The following is an 11,198-nucleotide window of genomic DNA, read 5'->3' as shown; positions in this document are numbered from 1 at the left end:
ACATTTCTGGCTTCTAAAGTTATCATTTCCTACAAGTAACTACCCTGAATTGGCTTCATTGAAAACCTTTTATGGGCACTCTCTCTCACGGATTTGTTATAATGAAACCAAAGGCAACACAAATAAATCTGCCGATAACCCTGGATTATTTTTATGGTGTTAACAGTAATCAAAACGATCGCGCTTTCATCTCCCCTTGTTTCCTTTTCTAAGGTGTTAATGAGGAGTGATATCACCCTGGAATTTCACTAAAGATAAAATATAATTTACAGATTATGCTGAGATAAGGCTTCTTTGTGGTTAATGGAGTTTATTTAAACAGCGCCAGATTGTTCTTGAGTTAAAGAGGTCACCAAATAGGGGCTGGTGATATTTTTCATGTTCAAAATGTTTGTGGTAATTGTATATAATGTGATAGGAGTGGACCACAAATTGGATAACCAGTACTGAGGTATTCTAAAGTCAGATTATTAAATCAAGAACCTCCCAGAATTAGATGGCACAGCATGCAAATTGAGTTCCTTCTGCCCCCAAAGGCTCCCAGCCCAGTCTCCTCTATCTAAGCTTTTCTTGAAGCTTGATTTATCAAGAGTTCCAATGCTGGACCTATTTCTCTACCCAAAACCCAGAATTCCAGGCAGTCATCAGTGCTCTCCTTCTCTCTCTCCTTTCATCTTTCTCTGCATCCTCCTTCTCTCTGACCCTCTCCCAACCCAAATTAAGACTGCAAGACTTGACCAAGCCTGATGGCTCACACCTGTAATCACACTTTGGGAGGCCAAAGTGAGAGGATCACTTGAGGCCAGAGTTTGAGACCAGCCTGGGCAACATAGTGAGACTCTATCAGCATGGTGGCATACCTGCAGTCCTAGCTACTCAGGAGGCTGAGGTGGGAGGATCACTGGAGTCCAAGAGTTCAAGGCTGCAGTGAGCTATGATGGTGCCATGGCATTCCAGCCTTGGCAACAGAGACTCTGTCTTTAATTAATAAAATAAAAATTAAAATACTGCAAGACTTGAACACAACTCAGTAACAAGTCTCCATTGGTAAAAACAAGAGATAAACTGGAACATTTGTCTCAGCCCATTTTGCGCTTCTGTAACAGAATACCTGAGATTGGGTAATTTATCATGAATGGAATTCTGCATAAATGTCCTGGCTCACAGTTCTGGAGGCTGGGAAGTCCAAGATCAAGGTGCCAGCAGGTTTGGTGTCTGGTGAGGGCTTGGTATCCACTTCCAAGGTGGTAAGGGATTAACTCTCTTCCTCACATGGCAGAAGAGCCAAGAAAGAGCAAGAAGGGGCCAAAACTGCCCTTTCATAACAACACCAACCCCACCCATGACAGGGTAACCCTTGTGGCCTAACCACCTTGTAAAGCTTCCAGCTCTTAATATAATCACAATGGCAATTAAGTTTCAACATGAGTTTTGGAGGGGACAGACATTCAAACCACAGTGCCATTTGTGTTCATTCTGCTTTTTACTTTTCTCCAGAAACTATTAGCCTTTAAATTAGTAATTTACTGGCATGAATATAATTACAAATTCTTTGCATCTAAATAATTATTGATCTCACAATTTCAATATAAAGTATGCAATATATAACTCATTTGACCAACCAGTACATGCTAAGTCCAGTGACTGAGCATCAATCCTCATTTTCCTTGGTGTATCAGTTGCACTATACCCAGGTGAGCCATCCTTCCTGCTTCAACACATTCTTCACCAGGCTTCCAGGAAACCATGGTTTCATCCTACCTCCCATGGGTTCTTCTCCATCTCCTGTCATCTCCCTGACCACGTGACACTGCAGAGTCCCAGGGTTCATCCCTTGGTCCTCCTCTCTCTGTACTCATTGCCTGGTTATCTCAACCAAGCCCACAGCACTATATGCAATCTTTTCAGACAAATCCCATTTTTAGCCGCCCCAGCTGCCTATTCAACAACTCCCACTTGAATGTCTAGTTGACTTCTTAAACTTGATGTATACAAATCAGAATGTCTGGGTTTCTGTCTACTCCATTCCAGTTGCTCAGACTACACATTTGGTATCAACCTGGGTTCCTCCCATTCATACCTACATCTGAGCTGTTAGCAAATCCTATTGGTCAGATTAATCAGAGTGGTTAATGGAATGGTAATGGTACAGATACAAGGGGTGAATACTATCAGAATACAATTCTTCATGGGTCGCTCACATTTCTGCACTTCTTGAGAGCAGAAGTACTCCCTCTTCAAGGCTGTTTGTAGAGCAAACAGTCTTAGAAGATAGAGATGCTATCTCCTAGATCAAAGGGCAGATTTGCTATGTGGTAAAATAGAGAAAAGGGCAGGTTTGCTTGCCCATCATAAAAGATTTGGACTCCCTAAGTTCAAGGTTCCTCAGTTGTGACACACAGCTCCCACCTGGACTCTTCTTCATCATCCCTGTGGGGCTTAGGGGACGATGGATGCTGACAAAAACATGAAGCACACACTTCTTGCTATCCTGTAAGAAAATGCTCTGTCTCTAACCTAGAAATGAGTGAAATCTGTCAGTCGGTTTGCAAGTAGGGCAAAACTCCAGACCCTTCAGTTCTTTGACTTTTGGAGCACAAAGTGGACTGTAAGTAGACATAAAGAAAGCCCACAATGTTTTTAAGGGTACTGTATTTCAGACATTCTTCTTTCTATGGATAAGAAAGCTCCTCACGTGCCAATAAAAGGCCATTTCTTTGGAAGCAGGCACGGCATGTGATGAAAAAAAGATATCTTAGAAAAGAGCCAAGAGCAAGACTGCAGAGAAACTGCCAGAGAACAGAAACTGGGCTTAATCAAGGAACATCTCTTGCTCCCAGAGTAGGCGGCTGGCAATATTTTCTCACTGAAATTTCAGAATTGTTATAGACTACTGACTGCTCTATGTGTTCTATTTGTTCCCTTTTCAAATGGAAGCATTTATTGCAGTGACCTGCCTCTGTCCCACCATTGTATATTAGGTTTGTAGAGTGTAGACAACTTGACTTTTTAGTTTGTAGGTTTCTGTATCAAGAGAAGATGTGTGTGGGCCTAACCTAGATTACACGATCCTGGACTTCAAGTCTGGTACCATGACTGGATGAGACTTTGACTGTCTTAGAATTGGGGTGAACACATTTTGCCAGTGGGAGGGCATGAGTAATTGTGGTCAGAGGGTAGACTGTCCCTCATACCTATTCCTTTTCATGGTGCCTTCCCAAACTGCCTCTGGAGGTGGCCACACAAATGGCTTTGGCCATTGTGACCATGGGAAACTTGATGCAGAGTCTGGAAAAAGCACTTGCATGTTTCTGTCCCCTCTCTTGTTCCTCTACGATCAACACAAGAAATGTCTAGGCAGGTCTGAGCAGGCCCATGCTCACCTGCTATAGAAGAATGGCCCATGGAAGAGGGTCACATTATCCCAACCAAGACGATCTTATGCCAGCCAGGCCCCAGCCACTCAACTAAGATACATGAACATAGTTGCATGAACCAAGATTAGCTGTGTATGGCCCAGACTAGCAGCAGCATCCATCCAACCTACAGACTCATGAGAAATAAATACTAGTTATCTTAAGCTTCCAAGTTTCAGTGTGGGCATTAGGTAGTAACAGTTAATGAATAAGACAGATAATCATTTTATCTGTCTGGATACTTACACAATGATTTCTATTTTTTATTGATACATAATATTTTACATATTGATGGGGTACATATGACATTTTGTTACATACATAGAATATGTAATGATCCAGTCAGCATATTTGAGGTGTCCATCACTTTGAAAATTTCTCACTTTTGTGTGTTTGGAACGATTCAAGTCCTCTCTTTTAGTTCTTTTAAAACATATAATACATTGTTGTTAACTGTAGTCTTTTTTGTTGAATGACAGAATACCTTTTATCTAACTGTATGTTTGTACCTGTTAAGCTCGTTCTCTTTATCCCTGCCCCCTCCTACCCACTCACTCTTCCCAACCTCTAATATGTATCATCCTATTCTACACCTGCATAAGATCAACTTCTTTAGCTCCCATACATTACCAAAAACATGTCATGTTTTGTCTTCCTGTGTCTGGTTTATTTCACTTATAATAATATCCAGTTTAATCCATTTTACTGTAAATGACAGGATTTCATTCTTTTTGTGGCCAAATAGTATTTCATTGTGTATATATACTGCACTTTCTTTACCCATTCATCCATTGATGAACACTTAGGTTGATTCCATATCTTTGCTATTGTGAATGGTGCTGCAATAAACATGCAAGTGCAGTTATCCCTTTGATACACTGATTTATTTTCCTTTGGCTAACTACCCAGTAGTGAGATTGTTGGATCATACAGTAGTTCTACTTTTAGTTTTATGAGAAATTTTCATACTTGTCCAGTGTTTGTATTAATTTACATTCTCATCAACAATGTATAAGACTTCCCTTTCCTCCACATCCTCACCAGCATCTGCTATTTTTTTGTCTTTTTAATAACAGTCATTCTAACTGGGGTGAGAGGATATCTCTTTGTGGTTTTGATTTGCATTTCCCTGATATTTAATGACGCTGAGCATTTCTTCTTACAACCTGTTGGCCATTTGTGGGTTTTTTTCGTTTTTTGTTTTTGAGAATTATCTACTCATTTTTGGCTCACTTTTTAAAAGATTTATTTTTTTTATTGAGTTTCGTGCATATTAGTCTCTTACCTGATGAAGAGTTTGCCAATATTTTCTCCCATTCAACACATTGTCTCTTCACTCTGTTGACTGTTTCCTTTGCTGTGCAGAAGTACTTTAGTTTAATACAGTCCCATTTGTCTATTTTTCAGCAGTCTATGCTTTTGAGGTCTTAGCCACAAAATCTTTGCCTAGACCAGTCCTAAAGTGTTTCCCCTATATTTTCTTCTAGTTTTGTTTCAAGTCTTATATTTAAGTCTATAATCCATTGAGTTGATTTTTGTATACAGTGAGAGAGGGGCCTTGTTTCATTCCTCTGCATATAGATATTTAATTTTCTAAGCACCATTTATTGAAGGTGTCCTTCCCTATTTTATGTTCTTGGTGCCTTTGTCAAAATTCAGTTGGCTATATGTGAATTTATTTCTGGGTTCTCTATCTGGTTCCATTGGTCTATGTGTCTATTTTTATACCAATAGCATGCTGTTTTGATTACCATAGCCTTGTAATATATTTTGAAGTCAGGTAGTGTGATGCCTCCAGCTTTGTTCTTTTTGCTCAGGATTGCTGTGCATACTCTGGCTCTTTTTTGGTTACATACAAATTTTAGAATTTTTTATTTCTGTGAAAAATGGCATTAGTATTTTGATAGGAATTGCACTGGATCTGCATATTGTCCTGGACAACATGGTCATTTTAACAATATTAATTCTTCTTATCTATGAGTACGAGATATCTTACCACTTATTTGTGTCCTCTTCGATTTCTTTCATTGGTGTTTCATAATCTCCCTTCTACAGGTCTTTCACCTCCTTGGTTAAATTAATTCCTAGGTATTTTTTTGTAGCTGTTGTCAATGGGATTGCCTTCTTGATTTCTTTCTCAGCTAGTTCATTTTTGGTGCATAGAAACCCTATTTTGGTATGTTCATTTTGTATCCTGCAACTTTACCAAATTTGCTTATCAGCTTTAACTGTGTATTTTGCTTTGTTTGTAGAGTCTCCTGGTTTCTCTAAATGTTAAAACGATGTCATCTGCAAAGGGGGACAATTTGACTTCCTCTTTTAAAAATCTGTATGCCTTTTATTCCTTTCTCTTGCCTGATTGCTCTGCCTCTACCTCCAGTACTATACTGAGTAAGTGGTAAAAGTGAGCATCCTTCCTTGTCTTGCTCTAGTTCTTAGAGGAAATACTTTCAGATTTTCCCCACTCAGTATGATGTTAGCTGTGGGTTTGTCATATACAGTCTTCATTATGTTAAGGTATGTTTCTTCTGTACCTAGTTTGTTGAGAGCTTTTTATCATAAAAGGATGTGGAATTTTATCAAATGCTTTTTCTGCATCTATTGAGATGATCATATGGTTTTTGTCATTCATTTACTGTTGTGATGTATCATGTTTATTGATTTGTGTATGTTAAACCATCCTTGTGTCCTTGGTATAAATTATACCTGGTCATGGTGTATTCTCTTTTTGGCATCCTGTTGAATTGTTTGCTAGTTTTTTGTTCTTTTTGAAAATTTTTGTGTCTAGGTTCATCAGAAACACTGGCCTGTAGTTCTCTATTTTTGTGTGTCCTTGTCTAGTTTGGTGTGAGGGAAATGGTGGTCTTGTAGAATGAGTTATTTTTTCTTTGATTTTTTGCAAGAGTTTGAGGAGAATTGGTATTAATTCTTATGTGGTTGGTCAAATTGGCAGTGAATTCATCCAGTCACAGGCTTTTTTTTGGGGGGGAGGCTTTTCATGACTGAGTTAATCACACTGCTCATTGCTGATCTGTTCAGGTTTTCTATTTCTTCTGGAATCTTGGTAGTTGTATGTTTCCACCAATTTATTCATTTCCTCTAGGTTTTCTAGTTTGGTAGTATATAGCTATTCATAATAGTCTCTGATCATCTTTTGTATTTCTGTGATATCAGTTATAATGTCTTTTTCATTTCCCATTTTATTTGGGTCTTTTCTTGGTTAGTCTAAGGGGTTTATCAATTTTTTCTTTTTGAAAAATCAACTTTTTGTTTCATTGACCCTTTGTATGTTTTTAGTCTCTATTTCATTTAGATTTGCTCTGAACCTTTACTATTTCTTTCCTTCTACAATTTTGGGTTTGGTTTGTTCTTTTCTAGTTCCTTGAGGTGCATGATTGAATTGCTTCTTTGAAATCTATCTACTCATTTGATGTAGCTGTTTATTGCTACAAGTTCCCCCCTCCTAGGGCTCCTTTTGTTGTGTCCCATAGGTCTTGGTATGTTGTTTCTATTTTCATTTGTTTCAATAATTTAATTTCCATATTAATTTTTATCATTCAGGAGGAGCATGTTATTTAATTCCCATGTATTTGTATAGTTTCCAAAGTTCCTCTTATTTCTATTTTTATTCCACTGTGGTCTGGGAAGAAACTTGATATTATTTCAATTGTTAAAAATTTGTCAAGACTTGTTTTGCATCCTAATACACGGTCTATCCTGGAGAATGTTCCATGTGCTGATGATAAAAACGTGTATTCAGCAGTTGTTGGGTAAAATGTTCTACAAATGTCTGTTAGATCCGTTTGGTCTAAAGTCTAGTTTAAATCCAATGGGTTTTTGTTACTTTTGTCTAGATGATCTAATTCTGAGACTGAGGTGAAGTCCCCAACAATTATTGTGTTAGAGTCTACCTCTTTTTAAATCTAGAAATATATGCTTTATAAATCCGGGTGCTCTAGTGTTGGGTGCATATATTTAGTTGTTAATTCCTCGTTAGATTGATCTCTTTACTATTATATAATAACTGTTTGTTTGCTGCTTCTGGCATAAAGTCTGTTTTATCTAAGTATAGCCATTCCTGCTTGATTTTAGTACCAGGTTGACAAAGGGATGCATAGAGAGTTGGTAAAGCATGATTTCTGGGTGTCTGTGTGAGGGTGTTTCCAGAAGAGTTTAGCATGAGTCTGTGGAGTGAGTGGGAAGATTGTCCCTCAATGTGGGCAGGAACCATCCATCCACTGGGGGCCCAGGTAGAAAAAGATGAAGAAATGGTGAATTCTCTCTCTCCTGGAGCTGGGTCACCCTTCTTCTGCCCTTGAACAGGACATCACAACTCCAGGCTCTCCAGCCTTTGGACTCCAAGACCGACACTGGTGTCTCTCCCCAATTTCCCCAGGCCCTCAGGCCTTTGGCCTAGGACTGAGAGTTACACCATCAGCTTCCCTGGCTCTGAGGCTTCTGGACTTGCACTGGGCCATACTACCGCATCCCAAGGTCTCCAGCTTGCAGACAGCCTGTTGTGGGACTTTCAGCCTCCATAATCAGGTAAGCCAATTTCCCTGACATCTATATAGACAGATATACAATCATGTTTTGCTTAACATCCTGAAAAATGTGTCGCTAGATGATTATGTCATTGTGTAAACATTATAGTGTACTTACACAAATCTAGATTCTACAGCCTACTACATACCTAGTCTATAAACATGTACAGCATGTTACTGTACTGAATATTGTAGGCAACGTAACACAATGGTGAATATTTGCATATTTAAACATATCTTAACATAAAAAAGATACAGTGAACATAAGGTATAAAAGACAAACACCGGCACACCTATATAGGACACTTACCACAAATGCAGCTTGCAGGACTAGAAGTCGCTCTGGGTGAGTCAGTGAGTGAATGCGAAGGCCTAGGTCATTACTGTCCACTACTGTAGACTTTATCAATACTGTACACAGGTTACACTAAATTTTTTAAAAATTTGTTCTCCAATAATAAAGTAATCTTCGCAGCCTTTTTTTGTTATTCACTGTGGCATCCAGTTTCCATTCACAAAGAAAAAGCTCCAATGCACCTTTAAATTTTTTGAAAAATTCCTATTACAGAACTAAATTGAAATGTATTAACATCCCACTCTTACATTTTCATAATAAACAGAAAAACTGATAAGCCAAAAAACAAAAACAGGGAGGGCCAGGCACAGTGGTTCACGCCTATAATACCAGCACTTCGGAAGGCTGAGGTAGGTGGATTGCTTCAGCTCAGGAGTTTAAGACCAGCCGGGACAACATAATGAAATCCTGTCTCTCCGAAAAATTCAAAAATTAGCCGGCTGCGGTGGTATGCACCTGTGGTCCCAGCTACTTGGGGGTCTGAGGTGAGACAACTGCTTGAGCCTGAGTGGTCAAGGCTGCCGTGAGCCATGTTTGCCCCACTGTACTCCAGTCTGGGCGACAGAGCAAGACCCTATCTCAAAAAACAAACAAACAACAACTACAAAAACAGGGAGAAATCTATATTGCTAAATAAAATCTCAGCATCAACACTGGAACAGAGAAAGGAATTAAAACACCTTAACTTAAAAAAATAGGTGGATGACAGGCTGGCACAGTGGCTTACACCTGTAATCCCAACACTTTGGGAGGCCAAAGTGGATCATTTGAGCTCAGTTCAAGACCACCCTGGGCAATGGAGTGAGATTCCATCTCATTTTTTAAAAAATAAAAAATAAAGGAATGGATAATAGTGTGTAAAAACCAAAATTTCACAAACTATTTAAAACCTGGCATGGCTGCCTGTTCAGAAACTATAGATTGATGGTGGGTGGTGGTGAACAGCGTTATAGTATGTGAATCTGCACTATTCTAGCTGTTCCCCATGCCACTCATCCTAAGGAGAGCCTGACACTGATTAGCCATTGAGCCAGGCTAATGCTGGCAGCAGATCCAGTGATGGTAACCTGCCTATCAGTAGATCCCTTCCACTGGGTTCACAATTTTGATCTACACTCTAGACATCTGATAGATCTCATTGATTCTGGTGCCTTGACGCCTGATTATGCAGCCAATATCATTTGGAATGGTGAGTTTATGAGAAGTGGTCTGAGCAGATGCATCCAAACCTGCACTGAATCCCAGCGTTGCCATCCACTGTGGGAAAACTAGTTTGTTGCATTGTCAACTGGTACAGCTTGGTCAACTCTAGAAGTGGTCCCTCTAGGTCACAGTTGAGGCACATGGACGAAGTGGTGTGGAGAAAGCTCACACTGTCGCTGCCTGTGCTGTACCTGTCCTGATCACCCACAAAGATGACCAGAGAACTGGACAGCTTGGGCCAGTATGGGATGGCCATGCGCTTGGGGGAGACTCCAACATGACCACACAGACCTGTCCAATACACTCAATGATGGACTGTGGAATGCCAGCGATAATGATGGCTCAGTCAGCAGTGTTGGGGAGCATATACCCTGTCACCTGGACCTGAGCCCTGTACTCTCTCGTATTGCCTTGATCTTGCAACCACCTTTTCCAATGAGCCACACTGACTAGCAGGGATCGACAGCATCAGGGTGACCAGGGGGTCTACTGGCAGCTGTGCTATTGGTCACACAGCTACTGATATCCTCTTCCAATCTGGCTTTGAAGACGGCACTAGTGGGTCCAGCCAAGGTGATAATTCTCTCAGAACTCCCTTCTGAGATGCTGATACATGCGCCACTCTCCTCATGCATCTTAACTGATTCTCCTTTCTTTCTGATGATACTGCCAACTTCCTTTCCATGCATAAGTAGCCAGGTGGTGAGAATGACATTTAATCCAACTTCAATCATACCAGTGTCCATATAAAGCAGGGCTATGGGGAGCTGGACTTGGGAGTGGTCAAGTCCTTGGCCAGTGGGGATGAAAACCAAGAACTCTAGGCAGGAGGCGACTGAGGGAAAAAAAGAGCAGGCAGGGGCGGGGAAGGGGTGGAACAATAGGGGTGGGCAGAAAGGCAAGGAGGAGGAGGAGAAAAGGTGATGGAGGAGGAGAAAGAAGGGAGAGATTCCAGGGCAGGTGGGAGAGGGCGCAGGCTGTAGCTGCTCCAGCTGCTGCCTCTGCTGGTGTCAACCTCAGCTTCCCGTAACTTTTCTGCTTTCTAAATTTTTTTTAACTTTCTGACTCTTTTCTAGTAACTTAGCTTAAAACACAAATACACTGTACAGTTGTACAGAAATACTCTTCTTTATATCCTTATTCCATAAGCTTTTCTCCAATCAAAAGTTTTGGTTTTTGGCCGGGCGCAGTGGCTCAAGCCTGTAATCCCAGCACTTTGGGAGGCCAAGACGGGCGGATCACGAGGTCAGGAAATCGAGACCATCCTGGCGAACACGGTGAAACCCCATCTCTACTAAAAAATACAAAAAAAAAAAAACTAGCCGGGCGAGGTGGCGGGCGCCTGTAGTCCCAGCTACTTGGGAAGCTGAGGCAGGAGAATGGTGTAAACCCAGGAGGCGGAGCTTGCAGTGAGCTGAGATCTGGCCACTGCACCCCAGCCTGGGCAACAGAGCGAGACTCCGTCTCAAAAAAAAAAAAAAAAAAAGTTTTGTTTTTTGCTTTTTATTTTTGTTAAAAACTAAGACACAGCACACACATTAGCCTAGGCCCACACAGGGTCAGAATCATCAATATCACTGTCTTCTGCCTCCATATCTTGTCCCACTGGAAGATCTTCAGGGACAATAACACACATGTAGCTGCCATCTCCTGTGATGATAATGCCTTCTTCTGGATACC

General features: G+C 40.6%; 1 pseudogene; it reads right to left on the bottom strand.

Annotated features, from left to right (window-relative positions):
* Window positions 1-9,194: 9,194 nt before the first annotated feature.
* On the bottom strand, window positions 9,195-10,403 carry LOC715805 (poly(rC)-binding protein 2 pseudogene; annotated as a pseudogene).
* Window positions 10,404-11,198: the final 795 nt, after the last annotated feature.

Source organism: Macaca mulatta, chromosome 3 (genome assembly GCF_049350105.2).
Source record: "Macaca mulatta isolate MMU2019108-1 chromosome 3, T2T-MMU8v2.0, whole genome shotgun sequence".
NCBI lineage: Eukaryota > Metazoa > Chordata > Mammalia > Primates > Cercopithecidae > Macaca > Macaca mulatta.
Note: the sequence above shows the minus strand (reverse complement) of the source record. Positions and strands in the feature narration are given on the sequence as shown.